Raw genomic sequence first — 21619 nt, 5'->3', positions numbered from 1 at the left:
ATCAAACATGCTCTTTATTACAACTGTACAGCCCACTGGCATGTCCCCGCGGAACACACCCCGCGGAACACCCTTTCTCAGAACTCCAGCTACTCTATTTATACACACAGTATTGTCCGTCCCCTATAAAGTCATTCACCACCATCTGCTTTCAATTTGTTTATAATAGTGGCTGGACCCTCTATCCCAGCGTGTCCAATTACCTCTAGGCGTCACTCTGTCTGACATGTATGTTTGTAATAGAATGGTCAGACCATATGTCTAGTGTCCAATTGCTTTTAGGCGCCACTCTGTCTGACATGTATGTTATTATGTCTATTTCTGCTCTGGTACCCCAATGGTGGAACAAACTCCCTCACGACGCCAGGTCAGCGGAGTCAATCACCACCTTCCGAAGACACCTGAAACCCCACCTCTCCAAGGAATACCCAGGATAGGACAAAGTAATCCTTCTAACCCCCCCCCCCTTAAAAGAGTTAGATGCACCATTGTAAAATGGTTGTTCCACTGGATATCATAAGGTGAATACACCAAGTTGTAAGTCACTCTGGACAAGAGCGTCTGCTAAATGACCCAAATGCAAATGTAATTATACTGTTCACCTATCTTATACCTCTATATGTTATCCATGTGTGTAATTGTACTCCTACAATCCCACCTCTGGGGCTAATTAGCCACATAAATAATAGAAACATGACTTTGGGATAGTAAATGAAAATACCTACGATATACAAGAAAATACAAAAACAGAAGAAAGCACATAAACCAACTAGATCAAACATTCTCAAATGATTAAAACTAAAATAGGAGTACAAGATCCAATTAGAAACATTAATAAAAACCTAACTAGACCAAACATCTCCAGTTGACATAAGAGTAAAAGATCTAATTAGAAACATTAATAAAAATATAATTAATCCATTCTAAGTTCATATTTGGTGTTATCCACAAAAATATAGATTCAAATCCTGATTTAACCTCATCTCTGGCCTTGAAATCCCTAGGTAGACCTCTAAGCAGTCCAATTGCATTAAGGTATACCTCAGGATCCTTATCATAAGCCATTTTAACTCTAGGTTTAACATAGTCATCATGGAGTGATTCAATAATAGTAACCTATTTAATTGCTCTAACTAAGGCACAAGGACCAATCCATCCATCAGGCAATACATTCAACAGTTAGTTTTTTTTCACACATCCAGAAACTATCAGCAATACCTCTGTCTTGATTTTTCAACATAGTAAGAGATGGCGCAACCTGAGTTATGTAACTACACAACCCTTTTCTATTCATAATCAACCCTTTATCATTACTTTTACGAACTCCCGCATTCTCTAACACCCAAATAGTATCACATTCTACAGTGGTGTTTCCTACATCAATTCCTTCGGTGTGGTGTCTGTAAAATCATTCATATTTTCCTTTAACCACGGTACCTCTGTCTAATTGAGGTACATTTAATTCAGTTCTAATGTTATAGGCAGCACAATCATTGTCTCCCAGCATGGTTTCATTCAACATAGTTTTACCCCTAGTGCCTACCCAGAGCAATCCTACATTTTATGTCACACAAGGGAATAGAATACTTTCTATTGGTACAATAGTCATTTTTCCAACTTACACAGTTTTTAAATGATGCTGGTTCAGAGACTATTAAAAGATCAGACAAAGGTGATTTTCTTCACAAAATACAATTGTCCATTCTGTGTCTGTTTGCCATATTCTTAGCCCATTCGTATCACTTCTTCTTCACTACTTCTTCTCGTGTGGTGTCCTTGAGTGCTTCTGATTCTGATATATCTAATTCTGTTGCTTTTTCAATGTTCTTATCTTGAGGTAGATCATTAGAGTTTATCAGAAAGTTTCAAATATCAGTAAAAACTCTCCTGACTGATGTCTCAGGTTGCTTTGTTGGCACGGTGGTCTGCTTGGTAAGGGCAGTCGATGTCATCTAGTGGTAGCTACTGTGGTCGTCACAGCAGCCGCCACCCTTGTTGTTGTCACAGGTCCTTCCTGTTCAGGTGCAGGGGTAGGTCTTCACCTTCCACTGGTTCAATCTTGTTCATGATGAGCACCTACTCGTCTTTTTCTTTGATTCATGTCAGGTCACATCCTTTCGGGTCCCAAACGACTTCTCCCTTTGTTTGGTGATGTGTCCATCCACAGAGTGCAATCTCCGATAAGGGTTTGATCCTTATGATTGAGATAGACTTCAGTTCTCCTGCTTCTGTTATACATTGAGGTGGAACATAGATTCTAACCTTGTCAGTCTTTTTGGATTGTTCGGCTGATTCCATTCTTCTCTTCCTGCTCCCACCATACATCTTGATTGTGCATTAGTCTGTTGTTTCTATACTAGCATTCACTGTTGCTTCTGTTATGTCAATGTCATTATTCTTTTGTTGTTCTAACATCAATTGTCTGTAAAGGAGGCCATTCAAAAGTTTAAAAGTCAATTGTGGGGAAATCCCCATTTTCTTCAGCTTGCAGGACTTTTCCTCCTCTTTCTTCACCTGAGGCTCCCTCCTCAGGCCGGACTTAGCTTCCATCTGGAAGGGTTTCAATTTTAGGAAAGAAACGTTCTTATTCTGTTCCTTGTGAGGCCTCTCCTCCTCTTCTGGGTGCATTAGTCGGTGCACGTGTCATATTTTGGCTTTCACTTGATTTACTGTTTTCTTGGCTCCTCCCTGGCATCTCAATCGTTTCCGCTGCTCCTGCTCCCTCCAGGCTCCCTCCTGGTGAATCAGCATCCTCAGTGTCCTCATCTCTATGTGGTTGTATCCTTCTCTCTGTTGGGACTCAGCTGCAGTGGGTCAGATGGTACCACGTCTGGCTTCTTTTTCACTTGGACGGCCGTTCTTGTTGCTTTGGCCACCTCATAGGGTCCATCTCTCCTCGGTTGATCCCACTTCCTCCGGATCCCTCCAACGTGGACTAGATCTCCTGGTACCACTGAGAGAGGTCCTTCTGGTCCCCTTGGATCATCAGACGCAGAACCTCTCATCCTGGTTCAGGTTTCTGCCTACTTTCTGTGAAGCATTCATACTTAGAGACTTATGGCCTCTGTTCTAAGATTGCACCATACATCCTCTTACTTCCATCACTCATCACACAACAAACAGACATTCCAGCTGAAGCTGGCGAACCCCTCTCCTTCTGGTTTCCTAAACATAAGACTTGGAAAACAACAGACAAAACATAACAGCATTGACAATGTTATGTGTTATGCATAAATATATTCATGCAAACTGAAATCTGAGACCATGACAATTCCCACTCTCTCTTTACCTGACTCTATGCCTCCAGGATACTTTTCTGCTGGACTCCACAAAAATAAAAGCCCTAAAAAGCTTCCTCATGCTTCCACCCAGTCTTCCCCTTTCGGCCACAGGTTCTGAGAGGTGTTCCCAAATCATGTCATTTTTACTTAGTTTCCCATCTACTCCATTTCAACTGATAATCATGTGCATAACCTACAATTAACATTCTCTCTTCTTGAATTAATTCAACACTGTATATGCTTTCATATCAATCCCTTTAACATGTTTGTTTAGAGTATAATATCCTATTATCCATTCTCTTTCACATGATGTATTAAAAATAAAACAAGTAGCCTCCAAACTCAACCCAGTATGTCTATAGTGGAATCTAATCTCTCTCTCTTTCTCTCTCTGATTCCACATCCTCTGTCATGGTGTTTTCAAGCTCACCCATTATTCAGCTGGACCTTACTTCTCGTGAGACTTATGCACCCACCAAAGAGAGACATAAAGAACTTTACCACTGCAGTGTTGTAAGAAGTATACCACCAGCCTGGTGTATCTTGATGTACACTCAGTCTCCAGAATGCAGCCCAAGCCCTTCCATTTCTGGCTGTTTTTTCCTGAGGACATACACACTAACACATGGGTTATTTCCTGACAACATTAGCAAGATCACTAAATCTTAATTTTTAATAACAGCCCTATGTAACCATTCTGCCTCAAATACCTGGCCTCCTGCCACAGAAATATTCAATGATAATCAAATGATGTTCCCTACATCAACTGCTGTAAAATAACATGTAATCAGTCAAGCGTCTTCCAGTTGGAAGAATATCCAATCCTAACAAAACTATGTCATAAGTTTCTTAAACTTTTGCTCTAATGTTCAAAATGCCACCACTTATTCTTTTTACCATATCTTTAGATATGTGAATTGTTCTATTTACTTTTAGAATTGTCCCTATATTTTACACAGCCAGCTGTCTTTCCTTTTCTGTGAATTATCTCTATTTTTATACATATTTCTAGAAATAACACCCCTTTACTACCATTACCTTCATTTATAAGTCCCCTAACCCATAACTGCCATTGTTTGATACATACTTAAAACATCCTTAAGTCAATTTATATATCATTTATATCAGTCCCTCCTCAGGAACATATACACAACCTTATGTTCCTCAAAACAAAAATAAATTGACCAAACGAGAAAAAGAGAAAAAAAATAAAAATAAAATTATAATAATTATTGCACATGTGCAATATTATCACTATTTGTAAAGAAATGAAACCTGGAGAAAACATCCATCCGTGTCATTCTATGCCCAAGTTATTGTTGGTCTCTTTCTTCTTCATTCATGGGTATCTTCGCACAACAGACTACCTTTTTATTCAATTAAACATTACATTTTATCATTCCAATTCCAATGACATTATAAAACGAAAGAAACAAAAAACCTTTAATCTAAAATTCTGTAAGTTTTGTCAACCACCTTGTCTCAGGATTAGTTTCCAGAGCTTCCCTAGGCCTATTAACGTTAAACAGTTCTATATCCAAATAACTAAACAGTTCTTTTTGAAATACTTTTCCCAATCCAATATTCAGGATAACAGTCCTTAGTGTTTACTTTAACTCAAATTTGACCTTATCTATTCAATACACAACATCCCTTTAATAATTAACATTTATACTAAACACTTTTATTACCAGTACTATCTATTTTCCCAATAGCCCTTTTGTCTCAGTTTCTCTCATGAGTGGCCTGATAATAAAAAAATCAGTACCCCAATAACCTTAAGTCATTATTCTCCCAACAAATATAACATAATTTCAGCATGTCTTTTTTTTTTTTAGATACAGTTCACAGGTCATCAGACACAGTTGTCCCTCACTATTCAGTCGATTAGGGCGGGTATGAGCTCCACACCCACTAGTGGTGATATTCTCTCCCATGCCCTAAAGCATTCTGACGTCACCTTTCATGACAACTCCCTTATTCTACTGGTGATCTCTCAGATGAATTACAGATGATGTAGTTATCAACAAAACCCTTACAGAAACCCACACTCCAATAAACCCTTTAGAAAAACTTTCAACACTTTTTATATGCATAATGAACAAAACACATTTGTGTATTCCCCCAAAGACCATAACCCCAAAGAACTGATAGTTTTACCTATGAACCCATGTTATATCGAAAATAAAAATTAAAATAAACCTATTCGAATAACTTATTCAATTTAAGGGTACAACTCTTCATAATTTTCCCAGGGACATAATAGATTTTCAAAGTAATTATACAGTTTGAATAGAGTCTGGTGTCTTAAACATTTTATAAGTATATCCCACCTGTTCCAACAATTTCCAGTAAAAGGTGATCAGTCTTTTACAAGAAATTCCTAGGATTCAGGGCATTTTGAGACCATTAATATGTTTCCACTCCCCCTTTCTTTAGGAGCAACTTAAATACATTTTTCAAAAACATGTTCATCCTTTTGCATACCCAATTTGAAACTGAATTGGAAAAAACCCTTCCAATAAACCTACTAATGTATATTCATTCCCAGTACATGGTGCACTTAGTAGTAAATCATAAGCCAATAATCGCAAAGGGACTGGACTCACTCATCCAGAACTCCATGTTTTAGCCTTATCCAGATATTTTTATTTTTAAAGCGGCTGACTTTAATTAACTGCTTTCCACAGTAATGCAGTCTCCAATGACATTGTTGACCAGAGAAGATTAAAAAAACCTTTTTTTCCCTTATTCTTTCTGGAAAAGAAAGTGTACATATTGTTAATATTCACAACGTTACCTTTTAGTCAGCAAACCAATAATTTTACTTATCCATAGATTTTATTCTAAAGCGTCTTTAACAGTTCCAGAGAATTGTGGTATAGAATGTCTAACAATTAAAATTCCATCGTTATTTTACTAGATGTCAAACGTGATCCAATACTTCTTCTTGACCACATATAAACTGTAATCTCTATGAAACACTCATTGTTCGCTCAGAGACTATACACCGACAAGTAAAAAATTCCATTCTCACTAACCTCAAACCAATTAGTTGTTTGTTATTTTGACAAGGAAATAAACTCTTGTATAGCGGCATTTCCTACTACCGCACTAAGTTCTAATGTCACATTACACTACCCGATATACCTATATCCAGAACAGAGAGCTATTTTCTTATTGGTTCTTAGATCTTGTCAATAGTTCTGCCAATCACCCGCACGTCTGCGAGGACTAGAGGAACCACACACACAACCTCATCGCAATGTATTTTCTGATGATAGAATGTTGACATCAGAACGCCTACAAATCGAGCTTCACATTTTGGTCCCATGCGACTATTTATTTATTTATTTTTCCTAAATACTCCCATGTATTTCTACACCTTTTATTTACTATTTTTCCGAGTTAGAGCCAATCTCCTTTCCAATTAATAATTCATTTGTCACATCACTTAATTTCTTTTATCGAAGCCTACTCTATACAGTACATACATTATTTCTGAATACTACAGCATCAACTCTACTCTGTCACAGGAGAGCTGCGCGCTCCCTCTCCTGGACGTTCTGCCTACATACACACACAACTCGTCTTTCCTTCCTAATCTTCTATTTTTACACAGATCTACTCATTTCTTACAACATTATCATTCATCCTTTTATGTTTCATCCGTTCATTCAATCCCTTTGTTTTTACCTCAAAACAACTCAGTCTTTCTTTATTGACTTAATTCACTTCCTTCTACATAAGCCTAGACTTCTACAATATGACGAGACTACTGTCTAATCGGATCAGCTTGTCTTCATATCCTATTCAACCCCCAATACTTATCTTTTCTTCTATTCTTAGAGTAGTATTGTGGCGTGACCTACTGAATTACCAAACCCTGGTAGCTAGACAGAGCGGTTTTTTATTCGCAGGATTTCTTTTGCATTTGAACGCCGCACAATCGGGCCAACGTTTTTCCTGCACCTACTACTTCACCCATACAATCCTCCTTTCAGAGCGGAAACTATGAATATTTATTTAACTACTGATTTATGTTTTGACCGTATAAGTTACTTTTGCAGTTGAACGCCGCACAATCGGGCCAACGTTTTCCTACAACCTACCGATTTATGCTTTGACCGTATAAGTTACTTTTGCAGTTGAACGCCGCACAATCGGGCTAACGTTTTCCTACAACCTACTGTTTTATGCTTTGACTGTATAAGCTACTTTTGCAGTTGAACGCCGCACAATCGGGCTAACGTTTTCCTACAACCTACTGTTTTATGCTTTGACTGTATAAGCTACTTTTGCAGTTGAACGCCGCACAATCGGGCTAACGTTTTCCTACAACCTACTGTTTTATGCTTTGACTGTATAAGCTACTTGTTGTAGCCCTGCGCCTGAGCCCAGCCGCTCAACTAGAGAGTACAAACAGTTGCGCCGATCAGCCCACACAAGGCTGCTCAAAATGAATGGTCCGACGAGAGGGGCAGTCCGAATCACACACACCCGACACGAGTCGCCCGCTCAGGTTGACTGAGGTGTGTTTACGCACATCCCAAAACAGATCCTGATACGGTCGAACCCGGCCAAGCAGAATCAGACGGAACAACTCCCCCAATCAAACCAGACACATGAACCTGTCTCGAGCAGTCCAACCAGAACAAATGCCCGCTCCCCCCAGCCAAACACCCGACACAATCAAAGTTCACAGTTCCAGTTCACTCAATCTCTAGACATGCGCATTCATACAAAACCCAAACTCACACATGCATGCACATTTATTTGAATTCAAAAGTTCTTTCGTTTTTATCGTTTTTAGGAAATTTGAGAGAGAGACCTACATGACATTCCTCCCGCTGAGACAGGACTCTGAAGCAATCCACACAAACATTTCAACTATTGTAAGAACTTGCTTACCGTATATAGTTGGGTGGCCACCTCTGTTTGTTTAGATTGTCCAAAGAACCCGCCAGCCAAGAACGTCTCCGTCCCTGTCACTCCTGGACCAGCTCGCCAATTATGTCGTGGAAAATCATTTTTCAAATACAACGCTTACCAGAACTTTTAAAATCAAACATGCTCTTTATTACAACTGTACAGCCCACTGGCATGTCCCCGCGGAACACACCCCGCGGAACACACCCCGCGGAACACACTTTCTCAGAACTCCAGCTACTCTATTTATACACACAGTATTGTCCGTCCCCTATAAAGTCATTCACCACCATCTGCTTTCAATTTGTTTATAATAGTGGCTGGACCCTCTATCCCAGCGTGTCCAATTACCTCTAGGCGTCACTCTGTCTGACATGTATGTTTGTAATAGAATGGTCAGACCATATGTCTAGTGTCCAATTGCTTTTAGGCGCCACTCTGTCTGACATGTATGTTATTATGTCTATGTCTGCTCTGGTACCCCAATGGTGGAACAAACTCCCTCACGACGCCAGGTCAGCGGAGTCAATCACCACCTTCCGAAGACACCTGAAACCCCACCTCTCCAAGGAATACCCAGGATAGGACAAAGTAATCCTTCTAACCCCCCCCCCCTTAAAAGAGTTAGATGCACCATTGTAAAATGGTTGTTCCACTGGATATCATAAGGTGAATACACCAAGTTGTAAGTCACTCTGGACAAGAGCGTCTGCTAAATGACCCAAATGCAAATGTAATTATACTGTTCACCTATCTTATACCTCTATATGTTATCCATGTGTGTAATTGTACTCCTACAAAACTCAGGAATGATCAGATAAAAGGACCAGTGTATGTTTTGCCTCAGATAACAGAGGAAGAGGAAGGGTTACACGTCTGTAGGTATCTCTTCCTGAAGATGAAGACCTCTGTTAGAGAATACAGGTTAAACAGAGAGACCACAACCCCCCCCCCCCCCCCCCCCGTGTACAACCCTGAGCTGCCCACTACACCGATAAGGAGTCACAACGACGAGGACATTGGTTGAACTTTCTTTCACATTGATTAAAATACAATTACATGTGTTTTTTTTTTATACAATAACAGAAAAAGTTTTTTTTTTTTAAACGTCATGATGCATCAGCTTGGTTTGTATAATGTTGTGTGTCATCAGAGGTTTAGCTTTGGATCCTGATTCTGTTCCTCAATCTCTTCAACCCCACAACATACCGCCTCTCTACCATTTCCCTACACAAACGGCTATACTTCAAAACAAACACTTCCTGTGGGATAACATCCCTGCTCTATTTAAACACTGTGGGATAACATCCCTGCTCTATTTAAACACTGTGGGATAACATCCCTGCTCTATTTAAACACTGTGGGATAACATCCCTGCTCTATTTAAACACTGTGGGATAACATCCCTGCTCTATTTAAACACTGTGGGATAACATCCCTGCTCTATTTAAACACTGTGGGATAACATCCCTGCTCTATTTAAACACTGTGGGATAACATCCCTGCTCTATTTAAACACTGTGGGATAACATCCCTGCTCTATTTAAACACTGTGGGATCACATCCCTGCTCTATTTAAACACTGTGGGATAACATCCCTGCTCTATTTAAACACTGTGGGATAACATCCCTGCTCTATTTAAACACTGTGGGATAACATCCCTGCTCTATTTAAACACTGTGGGATAACATCCCTGCTCTATTTAAACACTGTGGGATCACATCCCTGCTCTATTTAAACACTGTGGGATAACATCCCTGCTCTATTTAAACACTGTGGGATAACATCCCTGCTCTATTTAAACACTGTGGGATAACATCCCAGCTCTATTTAAACACTGTGGGATAACATCCCTGCTCTATTTAAACACTGTGGGATCACATCCCTGCTCTATTTAAACACTGTGGGATAACATCCCTGCTCTATTTAAACACTGTGGGATCACATCCCTGCTCTATTTAAACACTGTGGGATAACATCCCTACTCTATTTAAACACTGTGGGATAACATCCCTGCTCTATTTAAACACCCACATTCTGTTTGCCTTCCACAAAAGATTCATAGCAATACCTAATAATTACTAGTAAGTACAAACTCACATATGAGTTAAATAAATGTGAAATAAAACAAATTAACAAACAGTGATTACTTTGAATTTCTCACGTCTGTCTCAACAATGAGGACAAATTAACTACCCTCATCATACACACCTGTTCACGTATAGGTACACAGTGAACCGATATTAGAACATATTATAGAACCGTCACTAGAACCATCACTAGAACACATTCTAGAATCGTCAGTAGAACACATTCTAGAACCATCACTAGAACACATTCTAGAACCGTACCGAGAACAGATTTCAGAATGGTCAGTAGAACACATTCTAGAACCGTCAGTAGAACACATTCTAGAATCGTCAGTAGAACACATTCTAGAACCATCACTAGAACACATTCTAGAACCGTCAGTAGAACACATTCTAGAACCGTCAGTAGAACACATTCTAGAACCGTCACTAGAACACATTCTAGAACCGTCAGTAGAACACATTCTAGAACCGTACCGAGAACAGATTTTAGAATGGTCAGTGGAACACATTCTAGAACCGTCAGTAGAACACATTCTAGAACCGTCACTAGAACACATCCTAGAACCGTCACTAGAACATATTCAAGAACACACACCGTTAGGTCTCTTATCACAAAAACTGACGTGGAAATACTCTTAAAATGAAAAACTCCTTAAAACACAAGTAATTACACTCCATTGTACTGAAATATGTCCCAGAAAAATGGACCATGCCTTGACACCTTTGAGAGGTTTCAAATCTTAATTTAGCTACTCTGACTGGCTAGCCTAGTCTGGTGAATGAGCGAATCACGGTTGAAACCAAGAGGTTACATGACAAGAAGAAACCAAGAGGTTACATGACAAGAAGAAACCAAGAGCTTACATGACAAGAAGAAACCAAGAGGTTACATGACAAGAAGAAAACAAGAGGTTGCATGACATAAACTGGACCCAGCTACCTGCCTCCTCCTGTGTATGACCTCCTGCCTGCCCCTGGACACAGCTACCTGCCTCCTCCTGTGTATGACCTCCTGCCTGCCCCTGGACCCAGCTACCTGCCTCCTCCTGTGTATGACCTTCTGCCTGCCCCTGGACCCAGCTACCTGCCTCCTCCTGTGTATGACCTCCTGCCTGCCCCTGGACCCAGCTACCTGCCTCCTCCTGTGTATGACCTTCTGCCTGCCCCTGGACCCAGCTACCTGCCTCCTCCTGTGTATGACCTTCTGCCTGCCCCTGGACCCAGCTACCTGCCTCCTCCTGTGTATGACCTCCTGCCTGCCCCTGGACACAGCTACCTGCCTCCTCCCGTGTATGACCTCCTGCCTGCCCCTGGACCCAGCTACCTGCCTCCTCCTGTGTATGACCTTCTGCCTGCCCCTGGACCCAGCTACCTGCCTCCTCCTGTGTATGACCTTCTGCCTGCCCCTGGACCCAGCTACCTGCCTCCTCCTGTGTATGACCTTCTTCCTGTCCCTGGACCCAGCTACCTACCTCCTCCTGTATATGACCTTCTTCCTGTCCCTGGACCCAGCTACCTGCCTCCTCCTGTGGTCCTTTACAATAAACACCTGCTGTGCTTGAAACCAGCTCTCTGTCTCCCATCGTGTTCATTAAAACCGGGGATCGCCATACATTGACTCTGTACTGGTACCCCCTGTATATAGCCCCGCATTTTTATTTACTGCTGCTCTTTAATTATTTGTTATTCTTATCTAATTTTTCTTAACTGCATCGTTGGTGAAGGGCCTATCAGTAAGCATGTGACAAATAAAATTTGATTTGATCAGTCAGTCATTTCAATCATATTGTAAAGAAACTTGGTACACAGTTTCCAAACATTTTAAACTCAACACATCCATATCGACAACACGGTGCCACTATAACGAGGAACTTCTTATATCTCTTGAACTGTTTGAATCAGACACATGCTCAAGGATATCTAGCTAACCTGTAAAATATGGTTGAGTTTGGCCACGTTGTGGCTCTGTTGGACAGGGAAAAAAACATTCGTACAAGCTCATTGGTTCACAGCGGCTATATTGTTTCGGCTAGAGTCTTGGAAAATTTGGTTACGATTGGTTCAGCGGTTCTGGTTCAGCGGTTCTGGTTCAGCGGTTCTGGAGAACAATATGTTTAAAGTAGTTGTTATGAATCTCTCTGGCCCTGCAGTCTAGGGGGGATGGAAACGAGACCCGGAACAACTCATGATACACACACAGGATACCCGTAACTGTCACGTTCCTGACCTTATTTTCCCTTATTTTGTATTTATTTAGTATGGTCAGGGCGTGAGTTGGGGTGGGTTGTCTATGTGTGTTTTCTATGTTGGGTTTTTTGTGTTCGGCCTGGTATGATTCTCAATCAGAGGCAGCTGTCAATCGTTGTCCCTGATTGAGAATCATACTTAGGCAGCCGGGGTTTCACGTGTGGTTTGTGGGTGTTTGTTGCCGTGTTAGTGTTTTTTCACCACACGGTACTGTTTCGGTTTTCTGCACATCGTTTATTGTTTTTGTATTTCAGTGTTCAGTTCGGATTTAATAAATCATCATGAGCACTTACCACTCTGCATATTGGTCCGATCCTTCTCGCCTCTCCTCGTCCGATGAGGAGGACGAAATAGACAATCGTTACAGTAACAGTAGTCAACATCATTGAAAAGGATCCAAAACGCATCAAAAGCATATTATATTGCACGATCAGTTTGATTTTGAGTTCTGATGTATCTTTTTGATGTTGAGTTCTGATATTTGGCAAGCGTGGTAAACAGTACAGAAGTACAAGCAATCTGTCCAACATGTTATACATCAGGTCAGGCTGTCCAGTAACATGTTATACATCAGGTCAGGCTGTCCAGTAACATGTTATACATCAGGACAGGCTGTCCAGTAACATGTTATACATCAGGTCAGGCTGTCCAGTAACATGTTATACATCAGGTCAGGCTGTCCGGTAACATGTTATACATCAGGTCAGACTGTCCAGTAACATGTTATACATCAGGTCAGGCTGTCCGGTAACATGTTATACATCAGGTCAGGCTGTCCAGTAACATGTTATACATCAGGTCAGGCTGTCCAGTAACATGTTATACATCAGGTCAGGCTGTCCAGTAACATGTTATACATCAGGTCAGGCTGTCCAGTAACATGCTATACATCAGGTCAGGCTGTCCAGTAACATGTTATACATCAGGTCAGGCTGTCCAGTAACATGTTATACATCAGGTCAGGCTGTCCGGTAACATGTTATACATCAGGTCAGGCTGTCCAGTAACATGTTATACATCAGGTCAGGCTGTCCAGTAACATGTTATACATCAGGTCAGGCTGTCCAGTAACATGTTATACATCAGGTCAGGCTGTCCGGTAACATGTTATACATCAGGTCAGGCTGTCCAGTAACATGTTATACATCAGGTCAGGCTGTCCAGTAACATGCTATACATCAGGTCAGGCTGTCCAGTAACATGTTATACATCAGGTCAGGCTGTCCAGTAACATGTTATACATCAGGTCAGGCTGTCCAGTAACATGTTATACATCAGGTCAGGCTGTCCAGTAACATGTTATACATCAGGTCAGGCTGTCCAGTAACATGTTATACATCAGGTTAGGCTGTCCAGTAACATGTTATACATCAGGTCAGGCTGTCCAGTAACATGTTATACATCAGGTCAGGCTGTCCAGTAACATGTTATACATCAGGTCAGGCTGTCCAGTAACATGTTATACATCAGGACAGGCTGTCCAGTAACATGTTATATATCAGGTCAGGCTGTCCGGTAACATGTTAAACATCAGGTCAGGCTGTCCAGTAACATGTTATACATCAGGACAGGCTGTCCAGTAACATGTTATACATCAGGACAGGCTGTCCAGTAACATGTTATATATCAGGTCAGGCTGTCCAGTAACATGCTATACATCAGGTCAGGCTGTCCAGTAACATGTTATACATCAGGTCAGGCTGTCCAGTAACATGCTATACATCAGGTCAGGCTGTCCAGTAACATGTTATACATCAGGTCAGGCTGTCCAGTAACATGTTATATATCAGGTCAGGCTGTCCAGTAACATGCTATACATCAGGTCAGGCTGTCCAGTAACATGTTATACATCAGGTCAGGCTGTCCAGTAACATGCTATACATCAGGTCAGGCTGTCCAGTAACATGTTATACATCAGGTCAGGCTGTCCAGTAACATGTTATACATCAGGTCAGGCTGTCCAGTAACATGCTATACATCAGGTCAGGCTGTCCAGTAACATGTTATACATCAGGTCAGGCTGTCCAGTAACATGTTATACATCAGGTCAGGCTGTCCAGTAACATGTTATACATCAGGTCAGGCTGTCCAGTAACATGCTATACATCAGGTCAGGCTGTCCGGTAACATGTTATACATCAGGTCAGGCTGTCCAGTAACATGTTATACATCAGGTCAGACTGTCCAGTAACATGTTATACATCAGGTCGGGCTGTCCGGTAACATGTTATACATCAGGTCAGATTGTCCAGTAACATGTTATACATCAGGTCAGGCTGTCCGGTAACATGTTATACATCAGGTCAGGCTGTCCAGTAACATGTTATACATCAGGTCAGGCTGTCCAGTAACATGTTATACATCAGGTCAGACTGTCCAGTAACATGTTATACATCAGGTCAGGCTGTCCAGTAACATGTTATACATCAGGTCAGGATGTCCAGTAACATGCTATACATCAGGTCAGATTGTCCAGTAACATGTTATACATCAGGTCAGGCTGTCCGGTAACATGCTATACATCAGGTCAGGCTGTCCAGTAACATGTTATACATCAGGTCAGGCTGTCCAGTAACATGATATACATCAGGTCAGGCTGTCCAGTAACATGTTATACATCAGGTCAGGCTGTCCAGTAACATGTTATACATCAGGTCAGGCTGTCCAGTAACATGTTATACATCAGGTCAGGCTGTCCAGTAACATGTTATACATCAGGTCAGGCTGTCCAGTAACATGTTATACATCAGGTCAGGCTGTCCAGTAACATGTTATACATCAGGTCAGGCTGTCCAGTAACATGTTATACATCAGGTCAGGCTGTCCAGTAACATGCTATACATCAGGTCAGGCTGTCCAGTAACATGTTATACATCAGGTCAGGCTGTCCAGTAACATGTTATACATCAGGTCAGGCTGTCCAGTAACATGCTATACATCAGGTCAGGCTGTCCAGTAACATGTTATACATCAGGTCAGGCTGTCCAGTAACATGTTATACCTCAGGTCAGGCTGTCCAGTAACATGTTATACATCAGGTCAGGCTGTCCAGTAACATGTTATACATCAGGTCAGGCTGTCCAGTAACATGTTATACATCAGGTCAGGCTGTCCAGTAGCATGTTATACATCAGGTCAGGCTGTCCAGTAACATGTTATACATCAGGTCAGGCTGTCCAGTAACATGCTGTCCAGTAACATGTTATACATCAGGTCAGGCTGTCCAGTAACATGTTATACCTCAGGTCGGGCTGTCCAGTAACATGTTATACATCAGGTCAGGCTGTCCAGTAACATGTTATACATCAGGTCAGGCTGTCCAGTAACATGTTATACATCAGGTCAGGCTGTCCGGTAACATGTTATACATCAGGTCAGGCTGTCCAGTAACATGTTATACATCAGGTCGGGCTGTCCGGTAACATGTTATACATCAGGTCAGGCTGTCCAGTAACATGTTATACATCAGGTCAGGCTGTCCAGTAACATGTTATACATCAGGTCAGGCTGTCCAGTAACATGTTATACATCAGGTCAGACTGTCCAGTAACATGTTATACATCAGGTCAGGCTGTCCAGTAACATGCTATACATCAGGTCAGGCTGTCCAGTAACATGTTATACATCAGGTCAGGCTGTCCAGTAACATGCTATACATCAGGTCAGGCTGTCCAGTAACATGTTATACATCAGGTCAGGCTGTCCAGTAACATGTTATACATCAGGTCAGGCTGTCCAGTAACATGTTATACATCAGGTCAGGCTGTCCAGTAACATGTTATACATCAGGTCAGGCTGTCCAGTAACATGTTATACATCAGGTCAGGCTGTCCAGTAACATGTTATACATCAGGTCAGGCTGTCCGGTAACAGCTGTCAGTCAAAACCCCCATTCAGAAGAACAGAACCAGAGCTGTGACCTAGGAGACACGTCTCCTAGGAGACGGGGTGACCTGTCCTAGGAGACGGGGTGACCTGTCCTAGGAGACGGGGTGACCTGTCCTAGGAGACGGGGTGACCTGTCCTAGGAGACGGGGTGACCTTGATCATTTATTGTTAAAACGAGAGGCTGCCTGGATCTTTAACTTAAAGACCCACGCTCCCTTCGGTCTCAACGTAGACTTTGATCTGAAGACATTCTTGTGATTATTGTGACTTTGCCATTGTAATTGTTTGTAAGCTTGTGTAGTCTAAAATGAATCTATGATCGTATGCTATCCATTTGTTTTTTGTATGCTGTTCTTTGTATGTCATTTTAATATTTGAGAATTAACCAATGATATTAGGCCACTCTTGACCATGATTACAGACACCTGTGTGTCTTTTGACACTATATAAATGAGTCATCCCGCAGTGTTTGTGATTAAACCCTGATGAAGACAGCTTGGCTGTCGAAACGTTGGTAATTAAATTTTTGCATCTGAGCTCCTAGAGTGTGTGACTCTCCTTTATTTTCTAGTTTTTTACTCCGCTAGCCAGCACCTCGCCTAAATAGGTTTGCGTTTCCTTTTCTTCTAAATTGGGAAACTTTAGCAAATGTGTTGTTGTCTGAGTGAGATAAATGCTGTAAGTTAAGAGGACTTGATGTATATTTTGAAAGATGAGATGTTGAAGATTATAATAAATACCGCTTTGATGTTATACACCCGGGAATCCAAATGTGTACTTCACATTTCCAAATCATAAAACTCATGTCATACACAATGTCAACGTTTATGATCACAATGTTTGACGTACAGTTACCAGATGACATGGCATTAGACCCTGGATAGTTCTGAACAGAATGAGACTGTTTGTTTATTGTGAAGAAACGTATCCACGGCAACACACACCTGAATGTACTCAGTAACCCTTTCTATACTCATCATGATCTGTTTGTCTGAATGGCCTTGTGAAAGCCTGACACTAAGATCCTATTTTATAACTTAACTAGTCATGTTGGCAATAGAACAAGCTTTTAAATGATGCCCACTTGAACCAGACTGCACATTTTATAATGGGAATGCAGGGTTGTGTTCCAAACGAAACAACAACAGTAATTGTGTGAGGGCGGGGCATGCAGGGTTGTGTTCCAAACGAAACAACTACAGTAATTGTGTGAGGGCGGGGCATGCAGGGTTGTGTTCCAAACTAAACAACTACAGGTGTTCCTGCTCTAGTTCCTCAACGGCACAGCTAGGAGAGATCAACAAAGTACCTTACAGTTGAACACTCTTCTTTGGGTCATAAAAGTGCATTGAAATGAGTTAGGAACTGTGCACACCTTGGAGAGGTGTGTGTCCACTTGGAGACACCAGTTAAGGCGTCAGGATGCCTCGACTGGCGCCAAGCCGAACACTGCGAGGTGAACTAAACTAGTGTGCTAGAATACCCCTTTAAAATACCTCTTAAAAAAACAAGAAAAAAGTGGCAATATACACTTCCTTGAAATAGTCAGAGTTAATCTAAGATAACTCAAGAAACCTGGCCCTTCTCAAGGCGTCTCAAGGAGTCTTGGCTGTCCTCTTTCTGGAACACCCAGAGGAGGTGGAGGTTTGTCTGTCTCTCCTCAGACTGGAACACCCAGAGGAGGTGGAGGTTTGTCCGTCTCTCCTCAGACTGGAACACCCAGAGGAGGTGGAGGTTTGTCTGTCTCTCCTCAGACTGGAGCACCCAGAGGAGGTGGAGGTTTGTCCGTCTCTCCTCAGACTGGAACACCCAGAGGAGGTGGAGGTTTGTCTGTCTCTCCTCAGACTGGAACACCCAGAGGAGGTGGAGGTTTGTCTGTCTCTCCTCAGACTGGAACACCCAGAAGAGGTGGAGGTTTGTCTGTCTCTCCTCAGACTGGAACACCCAGAGGAGGTGGAGGTTTGTCCGTCTCTCCTCAGACTGGAACACCCAGAGGAGGTGGAGGTTTGTCTCTCTCCTCAGACTGGAACACCCAGAGGAGGTGGAGGTTTGTCTGTCTCTCCTCAGACTGGAACACCCAGAGGAGGTGGAGGTTTGTCTGTCTCTCCTCAGACTGGAGCACCCAGAGGAGGTGGAGGTTTGTCTGTCTCTCCTCAGACTGGAACACCCAGAGGAGGTGGAGGTTTGTCTGTCTCTCCTCAGACTGGAACACCCAGAGGAGGTGGAGGTTTGTCTGTCTCTCCTCAGACTGGAACACCCAGAGGAGGTGGAGGTTTGTCTGTCTCTCCTCAGACTGGAACACCCAGAGGAGGTGGAGGTTTGTCTGTCTCTCCTCAGACTGGAGCACCCAGAGGAGGTGGAGGTTTGTCCGTCTCTCCTCAGACTGAAGGCCTGCTAGCTGGTACCATCTGGATCTCAGGTTCCCGTCTCTGCCTTGGGCCAGAGGGATCTGGTGGTCTGGAGGGTTGGGGGGTGGAGGACCCTTTGGGTGCCTCTGAGGGGTGTGGGTAAGCCTCCTTATGGGGCAGGGATGGGTAGGGAGACCAGCAACAGACCTTGCCTAGTTTAGGGTTACTACCGAAAGCCTTAGGTCCCATGTTCATCCCGTTGTTACGATCCCGTTCTGCTCTGCCTCCACCGCCTGGCACTTCCTGGGTCACGTTCTGGAGTCCACCTAACCGTCTCGGTGGAGAAGATCGAAGGACCTGGCTGGTGAAGTCCCCCAGCTAGCACAATGGATCTGGCCCGATTCAGGCTGAGAGTCGGGCCACTCGGCTGAGAGTCAGACATGTGGCCCGAGTCTGGGCCGCCTTCGGCAGTATTACTTATGGCTAGGATGCGGGGACTGGGGCTCGGGCCGATCCGGTGAGAGTTATCTGGCCTAAATGTATTACTTGGGGCTCTAGCCGATTGGGGCTACTCTCTAACAGATGATTACATTTCATTATTTATTTATTTTCCCATATTTTCCTCACCGCACAATTGGCCCTGCGTCGTCCGAGTTAAGGGAGGGTTTGGCCGGCCGAGATGTCCTTGTCACATCGCGCTGTAGCAACTCCTGTGGCGGGCTAGGCGCATGCACGCTGACATGGTCACCAGGTGTATGGTGTTTCCTCCGACACAATTCATTTTTCTTCTGGATGGGTATAATTTGTATGTTTAAAATGTATAATAGTAATATTTAAAATTACTAAATCAGGTAATTTTGAATATATTTATTTAAATTTGCATCAGGCCGCTTCTGGGGGGATTCTGGTAAGATGCCGGCAAAGTCGGTTGAATTCCGGTAGACGGAAATAGCCCGATGTACTTGGGCCGATTCTGGGCAGTCATTCATTTTGATTCCGGGCCGAGTCCGAAACCCAATTCCGGGCCGATTCAATCAGTTCCGGCCCTCTGGAAGAGGTTCGCTTCTGGGCTGATTCCTCATTGCTAGCTGGGCCATTCTCTGCTGCTTAGCCCTTCCATCATCACAGGAAGTTACTCCTTCAAGACTGTCGGAAAAGCATTCCAGGTGAAGCTGGTTGAGAGAATGCAAAGAGTATGCAAAGCTGTCATCAAGGCAAAGGGTGGCTACTTTGAAGAATCTCAAATATACATTTTTGATTTAACACTTTTTTGGTTACTACATGATTCCATATGTGTTATTTCATAGTTGTGATGTCTTCACTATTATTCTACAATGTAGAAAAAAGAAAAACCCTGGAATGAGTAGGTGTGTAGTTAGAATCTGTTTTAGGAACATCTACCCAAAATAGTTCACCTTCTTTATTACTTTACCAAACAAGTAATGACATTAGTGATTGTCCAAATCTGTTACATTTGTGAACGTCTAAATTACCATTTGGGCCATTTAAAACAGTGTGTGTCCCTCCCATAGCCGAGGGGAGACGAGCTATGTAAAGGGCTCCATTTTGTTGTTCTGAGCATGTGCAATGAAACTTGACTTCCAAACAAAATTACTTCTTTACTTATTTTAGGGTTAAGGAAGTGTGTAGGTCTCATTCTGTATCATAGAGCTATTCAAGTTATGTATTTAGATCCGCCTGCTCGAGACAAATTCAGCGATTGCTTTGCTGTGAAGCAGTTGAGCTGAAAAAAAGTGTTTCTAAGGACTGCCCCTTTGACTTAACGTTGCAGTGAAGTGATATAAACGGATGTAATGATGCATCCAACCACCAGAGGGAGGCAAACACACATTTATTCAACAGAGAACGTTGACATGGTCCTAGGAATTTTTATTTTACCAGGCAATTCAGTTAAGAATAAATTCTTATTTACAATGACAGCCTACCACAGTGACATTGGGCCAATTGTGTGGGACTCCCAATCACAGCCAGATGTGAATCAGCCTGGATTTGAACCCAAGATTAGAGCACCTCTTAGACACCTCTTGCACTGAGCTGTAGTGTATTAGACCACTGCGCCATTCAGGAGTCCTGGGAGGGATGGCTGTCTTCTGACTTCTAAACTAAAATGTTATCCTACGGGGGGACAGCTGCAGAACCCTTTTGGGTTCTAGATACCACCTTTTTTCTAAGAGTGTAGCGTGCAAATCACAACACAATGTGCTTTACAGGGAAAAAAAACAATGAAAAAACAATGAAAATCAAAGCTGAAATATTTACTACACAACCAACATAAGAAAAAGAAAAAAACGAAATGATGACAAACTGAACGACTAAAAAGCACCCTGAGGAAAAGCAAAGCTACAAAGATGTGTTTTAAGATCTCTTTTAAATTTGTCCACAGTTTCAGCCCCCACTACAGACACACTACAGACCCACTACAGACACACTATAGACACACTGACACTCTCACACAAAACCCACACACATTCATAAATAAATACACATAAATACACACACCTATAACACAAACATGCATACCGACAACACACACACACTTTTATACTCATCATGTTCTTAATTTTACTCGTATTATGATCTATCCTGATGCCTAGTCACTTTACACTGCCTTCATATTTACCTCAAATATCTCATACCTCTGCATATTGGTAGGCCGTCATTGTAAATAAGAATTTGTTCTTAACTGACTTGCCTAGTTAAATAAAAGTTAAATAAATAAAACATTTGATCCAGTATTGATCTTGTACTTCCTGTATAAAGCTCCATTCTTGTGTTACTTTTTTTTATTTGTAATATTTTTATTTTTTATTT

This window comes from Salvelinus alpinus, chromosome 25 (genome assembly GCF_045679555.1).
Source record: "Salvelinus alpinus chromosome 25, SLU_Salpinus.1, whole genome shotgun sequence".
NCBI lineage: Eukaryota > Metazoa > Chordata > Actinopteri > Salmoniformes > Salmonidae > Salvelinus > Salvelinus alpinus.
The sequence above is the reverse complement of the archived record's forward strand: the minus strand, read 5'-3'. Positions refer to the sequence as shown.